Raw genomic sequence first — 23,824 nt, forward strand, 5'->3', positions numbered from 1 at the left:
GTAAGATCTTCCCTCCCTACCAGGCAACATCCTGGTTAATCTCCCCTGGAAGTTTTCCAATGCTTCCACATCTTTCCTGTAATGAGGTGACCAGAACTTCACACAATACTCCACACCTGGCCTAGCCAGGCTTTTGTATAGCTGGAGAATCACTTCATGGCTCTTCAACTCAATCACTCTATTCATGAAAGTTAACACTGTGAGGGGTCATAGCTGCAAATTGAGGGGTGATAGATTTAAGACAGATGTCAGAGGCAGGTTCTTTACTCAGAGAGTGGTAAGGACGTGGAATGCCCTGCCTGCCAATGTAGTTAACTCAACCACGTTAGGGGCATTTAAACAGTCTTTGTATAGAATATGGATGACAATGGGATAGTGTAGGGGAATGGGCTTAGATTAGTTCACATGTCGGCGCAACATTGAGGGCCGAAGGGCCTGTACTGCGCTGTATTGTTCTGTGTTCTATGTTCTATGTTCATCCACCACCATGTCCCCATTATTGGGGAAAACCCATCAACCGTCAGTGATCTCCATTCACAGATAACACAATGTGGGACTCCCACTGGGTTTCCTGTACATCATGAGCTGATCGTTATCTGCGAATATCACCGAGTGCACAAGGTGGACCCAGAGGCCCCAATCTAAGCGCACCGCGGTGTCCGGTGTGTCGTCCCATAGGTATCTGGGGTATATTGCTTTCCCTTGTATCTGCTAAGTTCCCCATCGGTCATCTTCTCGCTAGAACATTCTCTCATAAACTGTGGCTGGAAAGATGAGCTTTCTCCTGCAGCTTTCTGTCCTGTCCTCAGTTTCAAAGCTCTCGCCTTGCAATTCTGTCAGCCATGAACGACAGGGCATAGGTTTAGGATGAGAGGGGAAAGATATTAAGTGGGCAGAGTGTGATGTGTGCATGGAATGGGTCGTGGAGGCTGGTGACGGAAATTGCCATCCTGACCTGGTCTGTCCGACATGTGACTCCAGTCCACATCAATGTGGCTAGCTCTAAATTGCAATTCGGGATGGACAATAAACGCTACCTGGTCAATGACATCCCCATGCCATGAACGAATAAAGACACCTGATGAGTCATGAATAGGAAGGATTTTGAGGGATTTGAGCCAAATGTTGGCCAATGGGATTGGATTAATTTACGCTGTCAGGTTGGCAAGTATGAGTTGGGCCGAAGGGTCTGTTTCCATGCTGTACAGCTCTATGACTGTATCTCAGCTGCCATACCTGGGCTGAGATCTTTCCAGGCTGAGGGCAGCAGGAATCTCTGGGGAAAGCTTTCAGGTTTTCTAACCCCCCCATCTCAGCCCCAAAACCCCCTTGTCCTTTCTGAGCTTCTCACCACAGGGTCCAGTCCCAGGGGACTTTCACACCCAGGCCAGGCTGTCTTCCTGCAAAATTCTGTCCCTTTGCGCTATTTTTTCAACAAGACAATATTTCAGGGCATCCTGTCAAGTTTGGAGTTGGGATTCCTTGGTCGTTTTAATGAGAATTTTGATTTTTATTTCTTCCTTTGTGGGATGTGAGTGTCGGTGCCTGTGAGGCTGCTTTTATTGGCCGTCCCTAGTTGCCCCTTGAGAAGGTGGTGGTGAGCTGCCTTCTTGAGCCGCTACAGTCCACCTACACTGCCCTTGGGGAGGGAATTCCAGGATTATGACCCAGTAACAGTGAAGGAATGGGTGAGATATTTCCAAGCCAGGACAGTGAGTGGATTTCAGGGGAATCCGGAGATGGTGATGTTCTCATGTATCTGCTGCCTTTGGCCTTCTGGATGGGAGTAGTAGTGAGCTGAAAGGTTTTGATGCAGGATCTTCGGTGAATTTCTGCTTTGCATCTTGTGGGTCGTACTAATATCATTGGTAGAGGAAGTGGGCTGCTTTATCCTGGGTGGTATCAAGCTGCGTGAGTGTTATTAGAGCTCCACCCATCCGAACCAGTGGGAAGCATTCCACCACACTCCTGACTTGTGCCGTGTAGATGGTGGGCAGGCTTTGGCGAGTCAGGAGGTGAGTTACTCATTGCAGGTTTCCTAACCTCTGACCTGCTCTTGTAACCGCTACGCTTACCTAGCAAGTCCAGTTGTCTTTTTGTTGTTGGTGGGGATTACAGCGATGGTCAGGCCATCGTTTGTCAAGGAGCTGTGGGTAGACAGTCTCTTACTGGTGATGGCCATAGCCTGGTATTTCTGGGGTGCGAATGTTACATGTCACATACGAGCCCAAGCCTGGATATTGTCCGGATGTTGCTGCATTTGAATCTGGACTGTAGTGATTACAACAAGGTCAACCAGGTGGATCTCAGAGCCTGGTCCAATCAGGGAATCTTGCCTGACAGATAAGAAGAGGAATGTCAGACATCCTGCTCACTCTGAGAGCTGGCTGTAACGGAGCTGGATCAGTGTCCAGGGCTCTCTCCATGTAAATTTAGGCTGACTTGGTGAAGGGATACCAGCCTCTATTGAGTTACTTCATTGGCCCTGAGAGAAAATCAAGCTCATGAAGAAATTTACTCACGACAGTTATCTATGAGTTGGGGCGAAGCATTTCTGGTATCCTGCCATTATTGGATGCTGAAAAAATGCAATTTGGGGCAGATGAAAAGCAGAAAGTAATTTTCCAGATAGCTGGTTGACCTGCAGATTTTTCAGTTATTAGGAACCTGGCTTTCCTGGAGGCATCAGATCTTAAAGGCTTTCAAGAGTTGATGGATTTAGTTCAGCAATATGACAAGTCAAGCCTGCTCTAATTCTGAGAGGCTATCAGTTTTACTGGCAACTCATCAACCAGGGCAACCCTTCTGGGAATTTTTGACCAGATCAAGACAACTTGCAGAGGATTGTGAGTTTGGTGGAACTCGTAATGTCACAGTAAGAGACCAGTTAGTCTGTGGGTTTAATGATGTGGCCATGTACAAGTGCCTACGAGCTGAGGCCCAACTGGAGTTGAAACAGGTGCTACAGCTGGCTTTGTTATTGGAAAATATGGCATGTGGAGCTTATGGGTTGTAGGGTATTCTGGCGGAAGTGGACACCCTTGCCAGGCTGACTGAGCGTGAGGAATGCCACTTCAGTGGAGCCAATTGCACACCCTCATTCAGCGCAATTCCTGATCAGAGGGACTCCAGGTCAGCCCCAAAACCGCAAAGCAAGGGGAAGCCTCGGCCAAACGGTGAAATGTTTACCAGGATCCAGGCCTGTAGTTGCTGCCTATATGTGGACTCGAGACAGCAAAAGAATCCCACTCGACTTAAATTGAGGAAGAGAACCTTCGGAGGGACTGCAGGGAAAAGAACTCGCCTACATCCTCAGGCCCAGAGGGTGAGGGATGCAGTGATTGTAACGCGTTCAGCCAGGTAGGCCTCAGCTCGAATACGGGCTATGGAGAATATGGTGCTACAAGGAAGGGTTGAAATGAGATTGGCAGTGTAAGGGAGGGGTGCGGGGTCCTCAACATCAGGGAAGCAAGTGTGAGGCTGAAAGGAGACACAGGAATCAGAAATAGCAAGTTGAAGAGACAGGTCAGGCTGGGACAGGACAGTGTGCGAGGAATGTCTGTTTGATTAAATTGCATCTCTCTGTACGAGATGGCTGACAGGTAAGGCTGATGAACTCAGAGCATGAACAGGTACATACAACATAGAATATATAACATAGAACATTGAACAATACAGTGCAGAACATGCCCTTCGGCCCTCGATGTTGCACCAACCTGTGAACTAATCTAAGCCCATCCCCCTACACTGTCCCATCATCATCCATATGCTTATCCAAGGGCTGTTTAAATGGCCCTGATGTGGTTGCGTTAACTACATTGGCAGGTAGGGCATTCCACGCCCTCACCACTCTCTGAGTAAAGAACCTGCCTCTGACGTCTGTCTTGAATCTATCACTCCTCAATTTGCAACATTTTTCATTCAGAAAAGGATCCTGAACAAAAGGCAAGAAAGATGATCAAATCAGACGCGAGTTCATTGACTGGTAGAGCAGACTTTGATTGCTGAATGGTCAATTTCTGCTCCTAGGTTTGATGGTCTTACGAACTTTGTGCTTATAAATTCCCAACCAGTGACCCCTGTGAATAATAGTTCACTGCAGGAACTCTCGATGACAGAAGCAGTTTGAGGAGAGAAACAATCAGATGTGACACAAGTTCCCTTCAGTAGGTGGAGAAACTGCTGATTGCACTTCCATGGGGAAGAGGAGGTGGCTGGAGCCCGAAAACTAGAAATTTCGAAACGACGTAAAGCATCATCTGGACGATCCTGACTGTGCCTTTGGGGAAGAAGACAGAAGCAGGGTTGGGTGACTGTGAAGTTGGAGGCAGGGTCAGAAATCACCAGATGAAATAAGATCAGTCACTGTAGTGGACACAATGGCGTGGTATTCAGTGGAGGGGTCACGGTCCAGGAGATATGTGAGAGCTGGCACTCAGTCTCTGCAAAGCAGAGATCCGTACACCAGGAAACAAGGTACCAACCTTCCTGACAGGTTTGGGCAGAAAGCCAGGGCAAGATCTGAGAGCACAGAGGGCACTCAGTTGAGTGGCAGATGGGTTGGAATGGGGAAGGGGGTGCAGAGACTTGAGGTCATCAATGTCACATTGACAGTTCTAAATGAAGAAGGTAAGCACGGTGACACAGTGGTTCGCACTGCTGCCACCCAGCACCAGGGACCCAGTTTCTACTCTCCCTTTGGGCAACTATCTGCGTGGAGTTTGCATGTTCTCCCCGTGTCTGCATGGATTTCCTTCCATTGTCCAAAAATGTGCCAGTTCAGTGGATTGGCCATGGGAAAATGTCTTATAGTGTCCAGGGATGTGCAGGCCAGGTGGGAGTGGGCTCTTGCCCAATGATATGGGCTCAGAGGAGAAAACAATGGAAGAAGAGTTCAATGTCATGTTGTGCCTGCAATCTTTTGAGGTGGGGCTGCAGAGGGACAAAACAGAATCCTTTGCTTAGTACAGGAAGTTCAACATCAGAGTCGAAGGTCAGAAGTGATCATGAATACAAGACAGGAGGTGGGTTTCAGGCAGGGAATGGAGTCATAGGGAAGGGGAGGAAGGTTCCAGAAAAATGTGAATTGTTTCATCTTGTGTTCCTTAATGCTCGAAATGAAAAGAAAATGTTTCCTGTTAGAATACCAGATGAGCCGGAGGAGTACATTAGTGTGGGGAACATTGCAGCTCTGAGCCAACGTGAGGCGCTGTTGATAGGGGCACGGGTCAGAGTGTGCACAAGGCAAGGTGAATCATGGAGAGTGGGCCTCAGGGTATGGAGGTTGCCGCAGCCATCTCAGGAATGTTGTACATCACTTGTGATGGTGGGCCAATTCCAAGGATGAGGGATGACTCTGGAGTTTGAATCCATGTGGGGTGAGATTGCTTGGAATGAATCCATACACAACATTGAAGAATCTTCCATTCATGGGCCTCTTAATGAATGGGAATGTGGAGTTGAGCCACAATCATATCTGCAATGATTGTATCACACGACACCGGGTTATAGTCCAACAGTATGTTTGCAGACACAAGCTTTTGCAGCCTCGCTCCTTCTTGATATGATAGTGAGAGGGATGGCATCCCACATTGGTACCGACGCCTCAAATGATTGTATTCAGTATTGGATCTGGATCAAGGATCTGAATAGCGGGAGTGTTCCCACTTTGTGAGGACGGATGTATGGGCCTTTCCCAAAATAACTGTCTGACCAGCCATCGACTTCACTTCCACACCACAAACAAAGCGTTGTAATGCATTACCCTTTATTTCACAGTGAGTACACATTCCCAGCAATTAGGAAAACAACAGAGAAGCAAAGGCTAGAAAATAACGACTTATTTCCTCCAAAACAGAAACCTGTGAGTGGATCAAATTTAATAGGAATAATACCTTTTCGAAATCGCAGATTTGGCCAGTGAGTATTGCAAATGTGAACATACTTTTGAGGAAATCAGAATGGTGTTTCATTTTCAGTCTCTGGATGATAATCTGGACCAATTTAAAAGTGCTACATTTTGGAGTCTCAAACACATTCGGTGTCCCATTGGCAGGTTTCTGAGTGAATATATTGCCCCTCATATTGTACACAGTCTGTGATCGATATAATTATATTTGTCCAGTTGTATTTTCACTGTACAGAATGTATAACTATTCACACACGGATTGAAATTTTTCCAGTTGTGGAAAAAAAGTCCTCTGCATCTTTACACAGGAATATGAAGCATTCTCATGAGCATGACTGAGATAAACAAATAAAATTTTTGCTGTGTGAAGGTAGAACATTCTGGAACCGAGACCTGACACTAGAATCTACTCAATCTCAGTTTGGAGCCAATTTATTGAAAGCAAGCAAACGAAAAGAAAAATTGCTGAACACATGAATCCCTGTCACCCAATAGAGGATCTCCCACCCATGTACAATTGGGATTAGTCTGACGTATTTGTGCAGTATGGAGACTTTTAGGTCATATCATCAGAGGAATCACTAAACCCTTTCCACTCTTCTGCAAATCCATGCATTATAAATGAATGCAGTACATTATTTGAAGCCACACCATTGCTTTAGAAAATTCACTGTCACTTCCTTACCCTTGTCTTCTATGCAATTTATTTCAATTGGGTAATGACAGGATCGCAGTCCCCCATGTGAATCAAGATCTCCCTCCGCAGGATTATGTTGTCACACTTTGAACTGAACTCACACAAGAGAGAAGCTTCTTAAAATAATTAGACTTAAAAAATATGAATACTGAATTTAGAACAATTTCAGAAAGAGCAAAACCCGCGTGACTGTCGAAGTTAAGAGAGCTGAATAAAACTCACCATGTCAAAATGAGGCAGTGTGGGTTGGCGACAAATCCTTCTCACTGCTGGTGGAGGGCAGTGTTTATTAACAGGGCCATCGGGATCTGAAAAGAGGAGATGAGGGGAGTTGTTCAAACACCAAGTACTGACACATACACAGACTGAATCCAATATGTGCTCGATGGGCGATCAAAATGTTTAGAACCATACAATAGAAATAAGCACACCTCACTGTTTGATGTCTGACCGAATCAGAACAATTTCAAATTTCCTTTTGAAAGGCAACTTCCATTAGCCTCTGTCCATTAAACCAACCAATGTAAAAGACACTTTTGTCAAAGGGTCTGTTGTCTGCTTCCAAAGCCTTCATCAATTGGAACACTCGGCCTTCATATTGTTCGCTGCTAAGGTTACTGCCATCACTTTCATCAAATGCCCTGCAACAGATTTAAGATGATGTACATTTACTCTGGAGCATTTAGAGAGTGAAAAGAAGAGCAAGAGCAGGCCTTTCAGCTCCTTAAGCACTTAAAGCACTGTTTGAAAAGATTGTAATCGAACAGAACATCAGATGTCACACTGAAATAATTTATTTTGGGTGAGTCACTGGTCAAAGAGAGTGAAAGTGCCCTTGACGCTTCGAAAGCCTGTGTTTTCACACAGACCTGTTGGGCTATAACCTGGTGCCATGTGATTTCTGACCGTGTCCACCCCAGGCCAACACCAGCACTTCCACATCAGAAAAACACAAAATGAAACATTTGTGAGAATGACAGAAAGAACATGAGCCACCTTCAGATGAACTGAATTATTTGAATGAGCAGTTACAACCATGTTCTCAGAAGAAGAAGCTAAAGGATTTGTAATGTATTGATTCATGAAAAGATTCACATTGACCAGCTTCTGCACCTGATGTCAACAGCCCCATGAATCACAGTCTGACTCTCGGTTGAGTCACGTTGACAAAAGAGGTGACACAAGAAATGTCAAACACATGGGTACGATACTCTTAGAGATTGATACAGCGAGGAAATTTTAAACTTCTCAAATCATCCTGCCAAAAGAAACTGATGGAAAAAAATTTGCTTTTGCAAACACATTCCATAAGAAGCAAACTAACTCAAGACAAGTACGCATGAGCTAACCGGGAAGTGGTGTTCACTGGAAATGACCAATTTTCACATTTTAAATAGCTGATGCAATAAAAGTAAATGTAACTGAATTCTCAGACAATATGTTCAGCAAAAACTTGGCAATGCATAAAGTGCCAATGTGTCTCAAAAATGCACTTTTCTCCAAAAGAGTTCATCTCGTCTTTGCTGGACATAAGTGATCTTCAAATATTACCCAATAATGGTTTTTCCATAGCTATTGAGCAGGTGGCACAGTAGCTCAGTGTTTAGCATTGCTGCCTCACAGTGCCAGGGACCAGGGGTCAATTCCACTCTGTGTGGAGTTTGCACATTCTCACCATGTCTGTGTGGGTTTCCTTCAGGTGCTTTCGGTTTCTTACCACAGTCCAAAGATGTACAGGTTAAGTGGATTGGCCATGTTAAATTGCCCACAGTGATCGGGGATGTGTAGGTTGGGTGAGTTACAGGGGGATGGGTCTGGTTGGGATGCCCTGAGGGTTGGTGTGGACTTGATGGGTCGAAGTGCCTGTTCCCACACTGTAGCGGGTCTATGAAATTGCTTCGCACCATCCAAGATCCAGTGATTGCAGATCACCGCCGAGACATTTCTTCTCAGCTCATCATGGCAGTCCTGCTGAGACAGGACCCAGTGTCACCTTCACACTCCAGAACTCTCAAAAACATCTTCCATGTGCTTGGATACCTCACACACTGTTTCAAGATTCAGTGCTTTTAGCTGATGCACACACAGAGATTCTCTATCAGCTAATGCATTCAACTTCTGTTCTGCTGGTTCACATCAAAGACAGATCGAATCCTCCAGCTGATTTATTGTACTGAGTCAGCTCCTACATCTTTCGCAACATGAAGGGTCAGCTTCACAGAAGCTTTGACACGTCCAAGAAAACCATTAGAGGAACCTTTCTTCCTTTGTTTCAGGAGTCCCAGAAAGAAACAGAATTTTAAACCCTTTTGTCATACATTCCTTACCTGGGGGATTGTGAGAAACTGTGGGGGTTGCTTGTGGCCGAGATAGGATGTTGTTTGGGGGTTGGGAGGTGCTGGGATGGGGTGCAGGTGGGGGCTGTGTGAGGACAAGGGTGCAGGGTCTTTCTGCTTTTATTGGAACTGGGAAGAAAAGGCTGCCTCCAAACCTTTTCCCTGGTTCATGGCCTGGCTGCAGCCTACAGCTGGCTCCAGAATGTCTTTATTGCCATTTTCTCCCAGGGCCTGGGAGAGAAAACTTAGTCTCCAGTTTAGGATCAAAATCGAGGTCTGAATCTCAAGATTTTCCAGCCAAGAGAAACAATTTCTCTACCTTCGCATTTTCAAGTGTCATCACAAAGTTGTGCCTTTCAATGGGATCAACTCCTTCCAATATGTGGAGCCTCAACACTTATATCTGGAGCATCTAATAATTATGCACAGCCAAATGAAAATGCTACTTTCATTTCTATTTCCTATTTTCTCTTCATGAACCAATCCTTCATCCACGCCAATACCTTACCTCTAATGCTCACTTTCAAATTAGTTTTTTGTGAATAAACTTGTCAAATAATTTTGGAAGTTTGAGTATTCTACATGTTCTGATTCCCTTTTTCCTATCTCACTAATTACAACCTCAAAAAACTAAATTATTTCTCAAGGATCTTTAAACATTGTTTATTTTCATCAGACGTTGTATTTCTAACTTTATTATTCAGCTTTCCTTTGCTATCAGTTCCAATTTTCTACCAATACCCTGCAGTTCTTTGTTTTTCTGTGAAAGGTGACAGAAAACAATCTTATTTCCATTTCCTCATTTACATTTCATAGAAATTTGTGCAAGAGTTGACAGTGAATAAGGTTATCTAAAATTCCAAAGGGTTCTTGATCAATTTGGCCAATGGGCTGAGGAGTGGCAGATGGAATTTAATTTGGAAAAAGATGAGCTATTGTGTTTTCGAAAAGCTGCTGCTTGTCCTGCTGTGTTCATCCAGCCTCACATTTTATTATCTTGGAATTCTCCAGCATCTGCAGTTCCCATCATCTCTCCCCCAAGGGCAGGACTTATTCTGTTATTGGTAGGGCCCTGGTTTGTGTTGTCAAACAGAGAAGCCTCGTGGTTCAGATGCAGAGTTCTTTAAAAATCACAGGCAGACTGGGTGGTGAAGAAAGCATCTAACACGCTTGCCTTCATTGCTGAGGCCAGTGAGTACAGGAATTGGGACATCAGGTTTTACAGGATATTGGTGAGGCCTCTTCTGGAGTACTGTGTGCAGTTCTGGTCACCCTGTCAGAGGAAGGATATGATTAAATTGGAAAGGGTATAGAAATGGTTTCCCAGGATGTTGCCAAGTCAAGAGGTTTTGAGTTTGAAGGAGTGGGAGGATAGGCTGGGACATTTTTCCCCTGGAATGGACGACGATGAGAGGTGACCCTATAAAGGTTTATAAAATCACTAAGGGCATCGATATGGTAAATAGCAAAGTCCTTTCCTGAGGGTGAGTGTGCTCAAAAGAAAGGGATTGTTTTTAAGGTGAGAGGAGAAAGATTCAAAAGGATCCCAAGCGGCACCGTTTTTACACAGAGGGTGGTTCATAGGTGAAATAAACTGCCAGAGGAAGTGATCGATGCAGGTTCAGTTGTAACAAACAAAAGATATTTGGACAGGTCCATGAATAGGTAATGCTTCGAGGGATATGGGCCAAATGCAGGTCAGTGGGACGAGTTTAGCTTCGGAAACTTGGTCAGCATGGATGAGTTGGAACAAAGTGTCTGTTTCCATGATATATGACGCGAACGCTTTTACTGCATTTTAGCATCTGGCAGGTTTTGGATAATTACACTTGGCAGCTCCAATTTTCAGAACCCTCAGAGTTGGCACACCTGCTGTGGAGTTTTGGCCTGACTCATTGACTTCCTTGGGCCTCAGATGCAGTCAGACCTGCTGTGAGTTTCCAGCTCCATATTTATTGGCCCTTAGATTTGGCAATCACGTTTGGCAATTTTTGGTCTCTTAAATTTCACCAAGACTTTTTGTCTTCTCAGATGAACTCTGGTCAGTGATTCTCTGCTCACCAGTTTCTTTAGCTTTTTTCCATTTTTATTTCTCTCCTCTTGTGGTTTGAACTTTCTCTCCCCACATACCCCTGAATAGTGGGTTTGCAAGGTGAGCTGGCCACGTCCTAAGGAGGACCTGCGTGAACAGGCCCAGTCCCACGAACGGGGACAGTCCCACATAGCAACCAGCAAAAACAGAGTGCCCTTGTATCCTGGGGTCTGCAGGCACACCCTGTGAGTCACAGAACACTGCCAACAGTGAGCCTGGAGCAGCATGTGGCCTGGGACCAGAGAGCAGCATATATTTGAAGCCCCACAGCAGCCCCCGGGAAATTGCCCCGGAGCAGTACCCAGGCAGTGAGTCCTGGACAGAGACCGGCGTGAGGACACAATCCTTGCCTTAGAACTTACCTTCGAACTGTGGAATGTTAACCCCTGCATAGTTTCCTATTTTTAACTAATTTCCAATTCCGTCATTAAACAACAACTTCTATCCCTCTGCTGTATCCCAGAATTGTACCGAGGCGCTTGTACCGGAGGTGTCACATTCAGAAGGCAGACATTGTGAAGGTTTTTCACTGCTCTCCTGCAATGGAGTGTATGTGACAATAAAAGGATATTGCATTAAATAAGTTGATTTGGTTTCCCTGTATTTCTGGTGTACAATTTGTATCTTCCACTTTGAAGACGGAGGCAGAATATTTTTCCACTTATGCCTTGAATGTTCCTCACAGGGGAAATATCACAGCTAGGAAATGATAGAGACAACGCCTGTTTTCGTTACTCTTTACATTTCTACAAAAGCGAATTCACAAACTGTTTTTCCTTCTTTGATAACAAGGTGTGGAGCTGGATGAACACATTCCTGCTTCTCTGATGCTGCTTCGCCTGCTGTGCTCATCCAGCTCTGCACCTTGTTAACTCAGATTCTCCAGCATCTGCAGTTCTAACTATCTCTGTTATTCCTTCTGATGCCTTTGGTCACACAACGCTTTCTGAAATACTCTCAAAAGTTAGATTTATTGTTGTTTTTTGCAACCTTAAAAAACGATTCTTTTCAATGTAATTCTGTCATTAAATTCAGGAACAAACTGTTGATGAGCCCTTCTTGCTAAATTTTTAATGTTGTGTCTGTTCTTATTTATATTTTTCAATGTTTCACAAAGTTTAGTAATGGCCATACGGCTTAAACCCATTAACAAATTTATTTTGGCCAACCCTCCTCTCACACCAGTGCTATTGTCTGTCACTATGTTCAAGGTTCTTGTTTGGGACCAAATAATATCACTTTCAGACTGAATGTGGAATTCAGTTCTATTTTGATCATTGTCTTTTCATTGAAGTTGTGAGCTGTAAGGCAATGATGACAAGTATAGAAAGTGAAATATATGAAGCCTTCCCTCCGGCCTTTGATATTCCCAATCGCCATCGATACTGATTTTCCTTCTGAAAATTCTGAACCAGGATCCTTTCTCACCACTGCTCTTTGTCACCCTTTAATTTCAGGGCAGCTCCTTTCACATTCCCTTGATTTTTGTGAAAGTTCGCAGACTCTAGAAGATTTATTTCCCAGCATCGGTGACTTTGCAATAATACATCTGGGTCTTGGATTTGATTTCCTTCATTCTATTGATGTCCCCAGTTCATCGAACGTGCTACAAAAGCTTTGTACATTCAACTAAAGAGTCTTTCATTTTCTTCCTGATAATCTTTACATTGACCTTCTTTACTGATACGCTATTCCCACGAGGTTCTCTGACTCTTGCTGTGCCATTTGACTTGCCCTTTCCCAGCTCACTCCTCTGCCCCGTTGCCTAGACTTTCATCCTGGAGGTTAGAAAATATTAATTTATCCCACTTAGTTTTGGCCCGGATAACTTTTTAATGCCCAATGACAAATTGGAGATCGTGATGGGAATGGGAAAGTGAGCTTAGGATCCCGCTGCACCCATGTGGGGACAGCTTCCACAGATTCCAGCGGGTAAGCAATGGAGGGCACAATGCACAACATCCTGGAGAAACAACTGATTCCAGCAAATCTGGTATCAATTGGTCAGTGTGCATCTCCACATAGAAAGTTTCAAATGAGCCAGGCCAAATAGTAAAGTGTTATTTCCTATTCCAATGTCACATTGAAGCAACAGCAAACCGTACCATTATCGTTGTTGAACTGTGAATATTTGAAAAGTCGCTCGAAGCCGGCCTTCACTGCATCTTTCAAATCCATTCCATGGACTGTTGTTTCAACCCATGGGGATGGATTAAATGTAACTTCTTCATAACCCTGAAACAACAAAATAAAATGCATGAGCACATGATGGAACTGAAGTGTCCCTGAAAATAATTCTGTTTAGGGGATTGTCCCAGGTGTCTGAATGAAACATTGGTGTCAGCCATGCTTTGAGTTTTAAAGGGAATTGGGAGATTTTGTTGTGAATCTTGCTCTTAATTTATCTTGTTTTCCATTCAACCATTTCACCTTGGTTATTTTTTGCATAATGGATCATTTTCTCCCTTGTGCTTTCAGTATCAAAACTACGGAATGTTGTTGAAAATCTTCCACATGAACTTTCCGCAGATGTATGTAAGACCAAGAGAAATTTCAACGGAATTCAGTTTGGGCCTCATTTCTCATTCAGAATTTGGGACAAAGCGAACCAATTTCAACAGAATATCCAATAATAGACACAGGAGCGAGGCAGAAATATTGGAGCTGCTCTTTGACTTGAACTTCACATTCTTACTTTGTTCTGATACTTTCTCATCTCAGTCCTAAATGGCTTGTTCCCTTATTCTGAGACTGTGTTCTGTGATTCAAGAATCCAAGCCAGCAGCAACACCCTTCCGGTATTTACCCTTGCCAGCCCTTTAAGAGTTTTGGAAGTGTCAATGAGGTGACCTCTCACTCTTACAATCTCCACAGAGTATGCACCGAATCTGATGTCAATGAGACCTGAGGATAAGCTTCAGTTCCCTCACATGTTTCATAACTGAGGTGTGGGTTCCTTATGGGCTACACGTTAGAGAATTGAAAGCAGTCACTCAATAATTTCCAATGGTACAAAAATGACAGAATGCAATAAACCTTGAACTGTACTCACGTTCTCCAAAATGGTGGTCTCTGGTAAGAGACAATCAATTTCTTTACAGAAGTTGTCCACCTCTTCCACCTTTTCCCGAGCAGCAACTTGATGTCCGAAGAGGACAGACACAGTTCAGAACAGTGTCAGCATCTTGGTTTCTGCTCCGATCCCTGTTGAACGCACTGAATGACTATCAGCACCTTAAGGTGGATCTGAGGTTTGAGCAGAGAACACGGATCTTTTTATACCGTTTTGGAGAATGGTTTTGAATATGGCTTGCCCTCAGGCATGGCTGTCACATGATACAGAAACACTGAAGCTGAGGAATTATGGGAACATTATTTTGTTACACACCTTGTGATGATTCATGGGCCCAGACCGTTCCATGGGTAGACAGAGATGGGACATACCCAAAAGGTACACATCAGGTTCCCTCAGAAGTCCCAATCCAATCTTGTTTCCTGAAGCCTTCAAGAAGGTCTCTCAGCCTGAGCTCGATTGGGAGAATTTGAAGAGATCTGGATCACTGGCCTACAGGCTGCCGAGGAAATAATGCACGGATAAATAAAAATCAGTTCGAACTCCTGGTTAATGATACAGTGAGCCACTTGACTCCCACTTTACCCCCATCTCTGATGTCCACCAATTCCCTGGCTGCACGAGGACACTACAACACACTATTCAACTTATCCTGTGTGTCCCTGTCTCTCTACCATCACCCAATCACACTCCTGACCAGACAACTAACCCCATCACCACCAGATCAGCCCTTCTGCTCCCAATGATCACCCATTATTCAACTACACACCATCCTGATCTGACTTTCCCCAGCCTGATCCAACTACCACTCAACTACATTCCCAGCTACCCATGCGAGCACATCTCATCACCGGTCAAACAGCAGTGGCCTGCCCTAACTCATCTCATATCGTACCTCGGACCTACATGACCTTACCCAACTGCCCTTGCCTTCTGCCAGACTATCCTGGCATGCATACATGACACCACCACACAAATTAACTAACCCCAACCCTATGTGATCCAAATACCCCCACACAACCTAGCTCCCCACACTACCCCAGTATATCCTCATCACTCAAATGCCTATTCCACCTGTCATTCAAACCACCCATCTGCCAATCTCCACCCTTCCCTATCTGCCACCATGATCACTCACCCACCGCCACGGCCCGCCCTTCCCAATCTGCCACCCTGATCGCTCATCCACATGCCACCCTACCCCCTTACATATTTGCCACCCAGAATGCTTAAACACCTGCCACACTGCACCTTATCTATCTGCCACTCTGATCACTCAACTACCTGCCACCCTGTTCCACGTGCACCCACAGAACTGACACCCCCTCCACCTGCCACCTAACCCACTTGCCTTACTTTTACACTCTCTCTGTGGCTCCTCACAATGACTTTGGGATAATTAAACTCTTCGCCTTACTGGGACATTGGTGCTAGTGCTGTAAAAGGTGGGCATTGCTTCTGTGAAAATTCCCCGTGCCCCTTTTTGTGGGGGTTCCTTTACTGGGTGAGTTCTGCAGGATCCTTCATGAAAAGACAGGCTGTAAAATGGGGGTGTTCAGTAACTGTGGCTGGATTCTTAGTGGGGTTTGGCCAAAGTGGGTGATGGTGAGATGTGTGGCAGCAATTAGGGAGAAGGCTGCTCAGATGCATTTCGACGTTGGGAACATCTTGTTGCATCTCTGAGACTTTTCACAAGCAATTTGGCAGTTTCTTACTGTGCAGTGATGAGCTGTCGATTGATGGCGATAATTGTTTGCGGAGGTCTTTGTTGACGGCCTGATGCACCTCATTATTCTTCTGACTGTACTGTTACCAAACTTGTCAAACAAACTAGCCATCAGGAAAACCATTTGGAGTAGATATGGTCATCTTTGCTAATTTTCGATCTGTTGGAACCACTGTAGAATCTCGGGGCAGGCGGAAAAATACAGCACATCGTAACACTGCTTCGACAAACAATACCATTACTTGTTGCTTCATCAAATTCTTCAATGCTGCCTCTGCAGATCTTAATTTCTTCAAGTATTAACACAAATTAATGGGAGTTGGTGGCAGTTAGCTTTGAAGCTGGAAGCAACATGCAAATTGCCTTGCAAATTTTCCAGGTAGTAACAAATCAGGAAGAATTGCAGGTAAATTTTAAATATCATTTGATAAAAACTACAAATAGTGAAATAAATGGACCTGTTTTATACAAATGATCAAGAGGAGGGTGACTGGCTTTACATTTTCTCACTGTTTTTCTTCACCTGACATGAGTTCAGCCTCAAAAGATGTAAATATCATGTAAATGTTGCAGGGAGGGGGTTGTGGCTGTCTTCATGTAAAGGAGGCAAACCAACTCTGTACCTCGCTCCAATACAAGATCATGGTCAATAGCCCTGAAATCTGAACCACAAAGTGTTCACTGAAATAAAACCAGCATCCAGGGGCAAATCTGACACCAAAGTCTGCTTTTATATCTTGACAATTACAAGGCCTGCATTTCAGAGTTAACAATGTGTAGAGCTGGATGAACACAGCAGGCCAAGCAGCAGCAGAGGAGCAAGAAAGCTGACATTTCGGGCCTGGACCCTTCTTCAGAAATGCATTGCAGAGTCGCAGGGGGCTCCCTTTTTCACATCTGTAATTTGTTCATGAACTGTTCAGTCTCCCTGCAAGTATTATGCAGCAGAAACATGACCACCTGGATCAGTGCCTCCTGTGTTTGTATTATTTCCGCCTTCCTGGGACATGATTATTAATGACAGGCTAACATTTCTTACCCTTTCCCTGTGTCTCCTTTAGCAAGTTGTAATGTCGACCTGCTGTAGTCTGCATTGTGACTATTTGTAGGGAGATGGTAGCGTGACCTTTTCTGGATAAGAAACTGGTTAGACCTCGGTGGGAGGATTGTGCACTGTCAGGGGTGGCACATTAGCTGGGGTATGTAGGACAGTGTGAGGAAGGGATTTCCAAGAATTGTCCCAGGAATTAGAAACTTCACTTTTGAGGCTAGATTGAAGAAGTTTGGGATGTTCTCCTTGTAAGGAAGAAGGCTGAGCGGAGATTTGATGGACTTTTCAAAATTGTGAGTGAGCTGGATTGAGTAAGTCGGGTGAAGATGTTCCTGTTCATGAAAGGAACAGAAATGAGAAGGTATAGATTTCACATACATGTCTATCACTTGCTAATGCATATGATTGTCCGCTTCAGACATTCCATGTCAGTGATCACGGTAACATGGGTCCTTGTGCGGCTGATGAGGCTGATCCTGGAGACATATCTCCAACCACCTTTGGCAGGTGTTTCTGGGATTTGGAAGTGGTCGCTGACCTTGAGATCATTGGCGTTCCTTTCTCTGGTACTTTTTGCGTACTTCATCTTCCTGACAAGTGTCCTCAAAGAATTGTGTGGCTTCATATTGGAGATTCCTCCAAGTCAGTTTCCTCTGAACAAAGGGCTCCCATGTGTTGATATCTTCTTGTTTTTCTTGAGGGAAGCTGTCAGTGAGTCTTCGAAATACTTCATTTGTCCTTTTCTTCTTTGCCCAGCTGAAGTAAGGCACCCGAAGAAGATTTACTTTGATAGTTGGATCATGGCCGTCTCAAGCACATGGCTGGCCAAGGGGGATTGGTTCTAGATGATCATAGCTTCGATGCTGCTGCTATTGGCTAAACCAAGGCTGCTGAAATTAATGGACCTGTCCTCCCAGCTGATGTGGACAATCTGTCCCAAACAGTGTTGATCATAGCTCTCAAGGCTCTTGAGGTGCCGTCTATAGGTTGTTGAAGGCTTGGAGCCCAATAGAGGATTCGGGGGATGACTGCCTTGTCCACAAGTGTCTCGGTGTCAGCACAGATGTCACGGTCATCGACAGCTCTCATCCCTATTTGGTTCTCCCATATTGGATGTGATGCTGAATCTCTGCATTGATACCAGCCTGAGGTGAGAAGTACCTTCCTGGGTACTTTCACTTCTGGGTGATTGTCTTCCTGCTGATACAGAGTGGGGAGACTCCTCAGTAGTTCCCACAGTCCACTTGCTCTTTTCTTGGGGATGGAGGTGATGGTAGCATTCCTCAAATCCACAGGGATTTCTTCTTTGTCCCAAAGTTTCAGGAACAGTTGATGAAGATGGTGGTAATCTCTGCTCCTCCAATTTTAAAATCTCAGGCTGGAATCTCCCATATTCCTGCAGTTATTCCATTCTTCACGTGAAGAATTATTCTTCAACACATGGGTGTGGATCCAAGATTATCTTTGATGAGGAATCAGTAGATTTCCTCAAGCAAGTCCCTGTCAACGACTGTCTCATTGTTTAAGGTGTTCTACTGTTGTATTCTGTCTATCAAAAGGTGATGTTTTGTCTCTGTCTCTGAAGAGTTCCATCCTTATTCCACATGGGTTTGGCGCCGAGGGTATTGGGTCTGTATATTGCTGTGGTGGCACTGAAGACACCCGGGTTTCAAACTTGTCAGGAAGGAGTTGTAGCTCTTTAGCTTTCTCAGTCCACCATTAGTTTCTGATCTCTCTCTCTCTCTCTCCCTTCTTTCTATCTCAGTCATTGCTGTTTTGAAGAGTTCCTCTCTTTGTCTCACTGGTGGCGTTGTTTTGCCAGGTATGGAGAGCTTTCCTCTTCCTGTTGATGTAGACTTGGATGATGTGGTCATTGTTGTTGAGCCAGTCTTGGGGTTTTCCTGTTTTCGTAGCCGACGGTTTCTTCACGGCACGACATGATGGTTGTCTTCAGCTCTTTCCAGATTTCCTCCACTCCATTAGAGTGAACACTTTGGAGATTTTGGTGAAGACATTTTTGGAAGTTGGCAAGTCTGCCTGGTTTTTGAAGCCGCTCACCATTGCGTTTTTTTTCTGAAGTGTTTTGTCACCTTCAGCTGTTCGTGGTGGTGTCCAGTGGACTTTGTGGAGCTGATGAGCCAGTGATATATCCAGAACTCCTGTGCACCGGTCATCGCTATGGCAATGAGGACATCCTTTTGGTCTTGGAATTGAACAATGATGTGGTCAATAATGTGCCAGTGCTTTGATCTTGGGTACTTCCAGGAAGTCTTGAGCTGGTGTTTTTGATGTAACAGTGTGTTGGTGATGGAAAAGTACTAGTCAGAGTCTCGCCAGGCCACAGGGCTGTTGGCTGGTTACAGAGAGAAAGACGACTGTTGTGAACAAATTTCTTCAGGACTTGGTTTTCTCTCATTGCCACTGAAATAAGTCCACAGAGGCTGGTATCCTGTCCTCTATCGCTTTTTATTTACATGTGGAGAGTCCTTGGCACTGATCCAGCTCCCGCACAGCCGCTCTCGGCATGCACATGAAGTCTGGCACTCTTGTTTATATCTGCCAGCAAGAGTTCCCTGACAGGGCCATGCTAATAGACCCAATCAGGGAACTCATATTCTTTGATGTCCACCTGGCTGAACTCATTGCAATCACAACAGTCTCATGGCCTCTACTTTTCTATCCCTTTCCCCTCGATAGAAAGGCCAACATTCCAATTCTCTTCCCTGTTTCCCACTGAGCTTGGATGCTGAGCTGTTATGTTTCATGACTGATGACACTTCAAACCCTCTGTTTTGTATTTTTTTTTGTAGTCTTTCTCCATTTAAATAATATTCAACTCCTTTATTCTTCTTGCCAAATCGCATAAAGTGAGACTTTTACACATCATATTCTATTCTGAGGCTGAACTCTCAGGTCCTAGTCTCTCCTACTAGTGGAAACAGCTTCTCCATGTCCACTCTATCCAGGCCTTGCACTCTTGTGTGTGTTTCACCGATATTGTGCCTCATCCTTCTGAACTCCATCAAGTTCAATTTCCTCAACTGCTCCACATATGACCAGGCCTTCACCCCCAGGATCATCTTGTCAACATGCTCTGGACCCCTTCCAACGCCAACTCATCCTTCCTCAGATACAGAGCCCAAAGCTGCTCAAGATATTCCAAGTGCAGTCTGACCAGCAATCCATCTCTGTTGTATTCTAGCCATCTTGAAATGAATGCTAACATTGCAGTTGCCTTCCGAAACTGTCAAGTGAACCTTCACATGAACCTGAGCAGAAACCTGAACAATGACTCCTAAATCCCTTTATGCCTCAGATTTCAGAAGTCTATCATCGTTTAGAAAATAGTCTACAGCTCTATTCTTCTTACCAAAGTGCATCACCTCATACTTTCCCACATTGTATTCCATCTGCCAATTCTTTGCCCACTCTACTCACCCGTCCAAGCCCATTACAGCCTCCCCACTTCCTCTGCACGACCTGTACCTCCACCTTTATTTCTGTCATCTGCAAACTTAGGAACAATGCTCTCTGTTCTTTTGTCCAGATCATTAATGCATAATGTAAATAGCTGTGGTCCAAACACCGACACCTATGGAACTCCACTCGTCACCCGCTAATATCCTGAAAAACATGACTTTCTCCTCCCTCTCTGCTTTCTGGAGTCAGCCAATCCTCAGTCATACCAGTATCTTGCCTCTGACACCATGGACTCTTATCTTATTTTACATCCCCTTGTGTGGAAACTTGTTGAAGGCCTTCTGGAAATCCAAATAGATCCCATCCACTGGCTCTCTTTGGTCTAAGTGGATCATTACCTTCTAAAAGAATTCTAACAGATTTGTCTGGGATGATCTCCCCTTGATGAAGCCATGCTGACACAGTCCTACTTTACCCTGAATTTCCAAGTACTCTGCAATCTCATCCTTAATAATGCCTAGCTGGACTGAGTTATAGCTTCTGTATCCTGGAATATAGAGCTGCCAGTCCTGCCCTTCTCTCAATACATTTCTGTTATGGCGATAATAACACAGTCCCCAGAGTCAATCCATGCTCTGAGCACATCTGCAATATCAGTCAGGCCTTGTGCATTGAAATAAATACACTTTTCACCAGCAATAACACGATGTAGAGGTGGATGAACAAAGCAGGCCAAGCAGCATCAGAGGAGCAGGAAAGCTGACGTTTCAGGTCGAGACCCTTCTTCAGAAATGGGGGAGGGAAAGGGGATTCTGAAATAGATAGGGAGAGAGAGGGAGGCAGATAGAAGTTGGATAAAGGAGAAGATAGGTGGAGAGGAGATGGACAGGTCAAAGAGACGTGTTGGAGCCAGTGAAGGTGAATGTAAGTGGGGAGTTAGGGAGGGGATAGGCCAGTTCAGGGAGGATGGACAGGTCAAGGAGGCGGGATAAGGTTGGTGGGTAGGAGATGGGGGTGGGACTTGAGATGGGAGGAATGGTTAGGGATGTGGGGACTAGCTGGGCTGGTTTTGGGATGCAGTCGTGGGAGGGGAGATTTTGAAGCTTGTGAAGTCCACATTGATACTCTTGTGCTGCAGGGTTCCCAAACGAAATATGAGATGCTGTTCCTGCAGCTTTCGGATGATGTCATTGTGGCACTACAGGACGCCTCGGATGGACATGTCGTCCAAGGAGTGGGTGGAGAAGTTGAAATGGTTTGCGACTGGGAGGTGTAACTGTTTGTTGCGAACCAAGCGTAGGTGTTCCACAAAACAGTAGCCAAGCTTCCACTTGGTTTCTCCGATGTAGAAAAGGCCACAACAGGAACAGCAGGTACAGTATACCACATTAGCAGATGTGCAGGTGAACATCTGTTTGATCTGGAAGGTCTTCTTGGGGCCTGGGATGGGGGTGAGGGGGGAGGTGTCGGGGCAGGTGTAGCATTTGATTCGGTTGCAGCGAAAAGCGTTGGGGGTGGTGGGGCTGGAGGAGAGTGTGGAACGGACAAGGGAGTCACGGAGAGAGTGGTCCCTCCGGAAAGCAGGTAAGTGTGGGGAGGAAATATCTGTGTTTGGTAGTGGGATCAGATTGCAGATGGTGGAAATGTTGGCGGATGATGCATTGGACTCGGACGTTGGTGGGGTGGTATGTGATGGATATCGGCGCCGCCTTGTGCTCCCACGAGGAACTCAAACAGTTCATCCACTTCACTAACACCTTCCACCCCAACCTTAAATGTTATGTTTGTTATTGCTGATAGAGGGTGTGAGGGATGAGTTGTGGGAAGTGCAGGAGACATGGTCGAGGTCACTTCGGCCACTGTGGAGGGGAAGTTGCAGCCCTTGAAAAAAAGAGGGCATCTGGGATGTCTGGGAGTGGAATGCCTCATCTCGGGAGCAGACACGGTGGATGGCTTTTTTACAGGAAGGTGGGTGAGAGGAGGTGTATTCTAGGTGGTTGAGAGAGTCCGTAGATTTGAAATGGATGTCAGTTTCCAGATGGATATCGGCGCCGCTTTGTGCTCCCACGAGGAACTCAAACAGTTCATCCACTTCACTAACACCTTCCACCCCAACCTTAAATTCACCTGGACCATCTCTGATTCCTCTCTCTCCTTTCTGGACCTCTCGGTCTCCATCTCTGGCATCCACCTGGAAATCGATATACATTTCAAACCGATCGACTCCCACAAATACCTAGAATACACCTCCTCTCACCCACCTTCCTGCAAAAAGGTCATCCCCTATTCCCAATTACTTCGCCTCTGTTGCATCTGCTCCCGAGATGAGGCATTCCACTCCCAGACATCCCAGATGTCCTCTTTTTTCAAGGACCGCAACTTGCCCTCCACCGTGGTCGAAAATGCCCTCGGCCATGTCTGCCACATTTCCCGCAACTCATCCCTCACACACCCTTCCTGCAATAACAAACAAAGCAGAATCCCCCCCCACCCATCCTCACATACCACCCCACCCCACTCTGGATCCAACGCATCATCATCCAACACTTCCACCATCTGCAATCTGAACCCACTACCAAACACATTTTTTCCTCCCCACCCTTGTGTGCTTTCCGGAGGGCCCACTCTCTCCGTGACTCCCTTTTCCGCTCCACACTCCCCTCCAACCCCACCACCCCTGGCACTTTTCCCTGCAACCGCAGGAAGTGCTGCACCTGCCCCAACACCTCCCCCCTCACGTCCATCCCAAGGCCTAAGAAGACCTTTCTGATCAAACAGATGTTCACCTGCACATCTGCCAATGTGGTACACTGCATCCACTGTACCCGGTGTGGCCTCCTCTACATCGGGGAAACCAAGCAGAGGCTTGGCTACCGCTTTGCAGAACACCTCCGCTCGGTTCACAATAAACAACTCCACCTCCCATTCGCGAACCATTTCGACTCCCCCTCCCACTCCTTGGACGACATGTCCATCATGGGCCTCCTGCAGTGCCACAATGACGCCACCCGGAAACTGCAGGGACAACATCTCATATTTCGCTTGGGAACCCTGCAGCCGAAGGGTATCAACATGGACTTCACAAGCTTCAAAATTTCTCCTCTCCTGACCGCATCCCAAAACCAGCCCAGCTAATCGTCGCCTCCCTAACCATTCCTCCCATCTGAAGCCCCACCCACATCTCCTACCCACTAACCACATCCCGCCTCCTCGACCTGTCCATCCTCCCTGAACCGGCCTTTCCCCTCCCTAACTCCCCACCTACATTCACCTTCACAGGCTCCAACCCTGCATCTTTGATCTGTCTATCTCCTCTCCACCTATCTTCTTTATCCGTCTTCTATCCGCCTCCCCCTCTCTCCCTATTTCTTTCAGAATCCTCTCACCCTCCCCCATTTCTGAAGCAGGGTCTCGACCTGAAATGTCAGCTTTCCTGCTCCTCTAATGCTGCTCGGCCTGCTGTGTTCATCCAGCTCGACATCGTGTTATCTCAGATTCTCCAGCATCAGCAGCTCCTACTA

General features: G+C 45.6%; 1 long non-coding RNA gene across 1 annotated transcript; it reads right to left on the bottom strand.

The window, feature by feature from the left end:
* Positions 1–6,660: 6,660 nt before the first annotated feature.
* Positions 6,661–14,259, bottom strand: LOC132209525 (uncharacterized). The gene is made up of 3 exons (XR_009445655.1): positions 14,086–14,259; positions 13,139–13,268; positions 6,661–7,246 (listed from the first exon to the last, which is right to left on the bottom strand). It is a non-coding gene; the product is annotated as an uncharacterized LOC132209525 (long non-coding RNA).
* Positions 14,260–23,824: the final 9,565 nt, after the last annotated feature.

The sequence above is a fragment of the Stegostoma tigrinum genome, chromosome 4 (assembly GCF_030684315.1).
Source record: "Stegostoma tigrinum isolate sSteTig4 chromosome 4, sSteTig4.hap1, whole genome shotgun sequence".
NCBI classification, from domain to species: domain Eukaryota; kingdom Metazoa; phylum Chordata; class Chondrichthyes; order Orectolobiformes; family Stegostomatidae; genus Stegostoma; species Stegostoma tigrinum.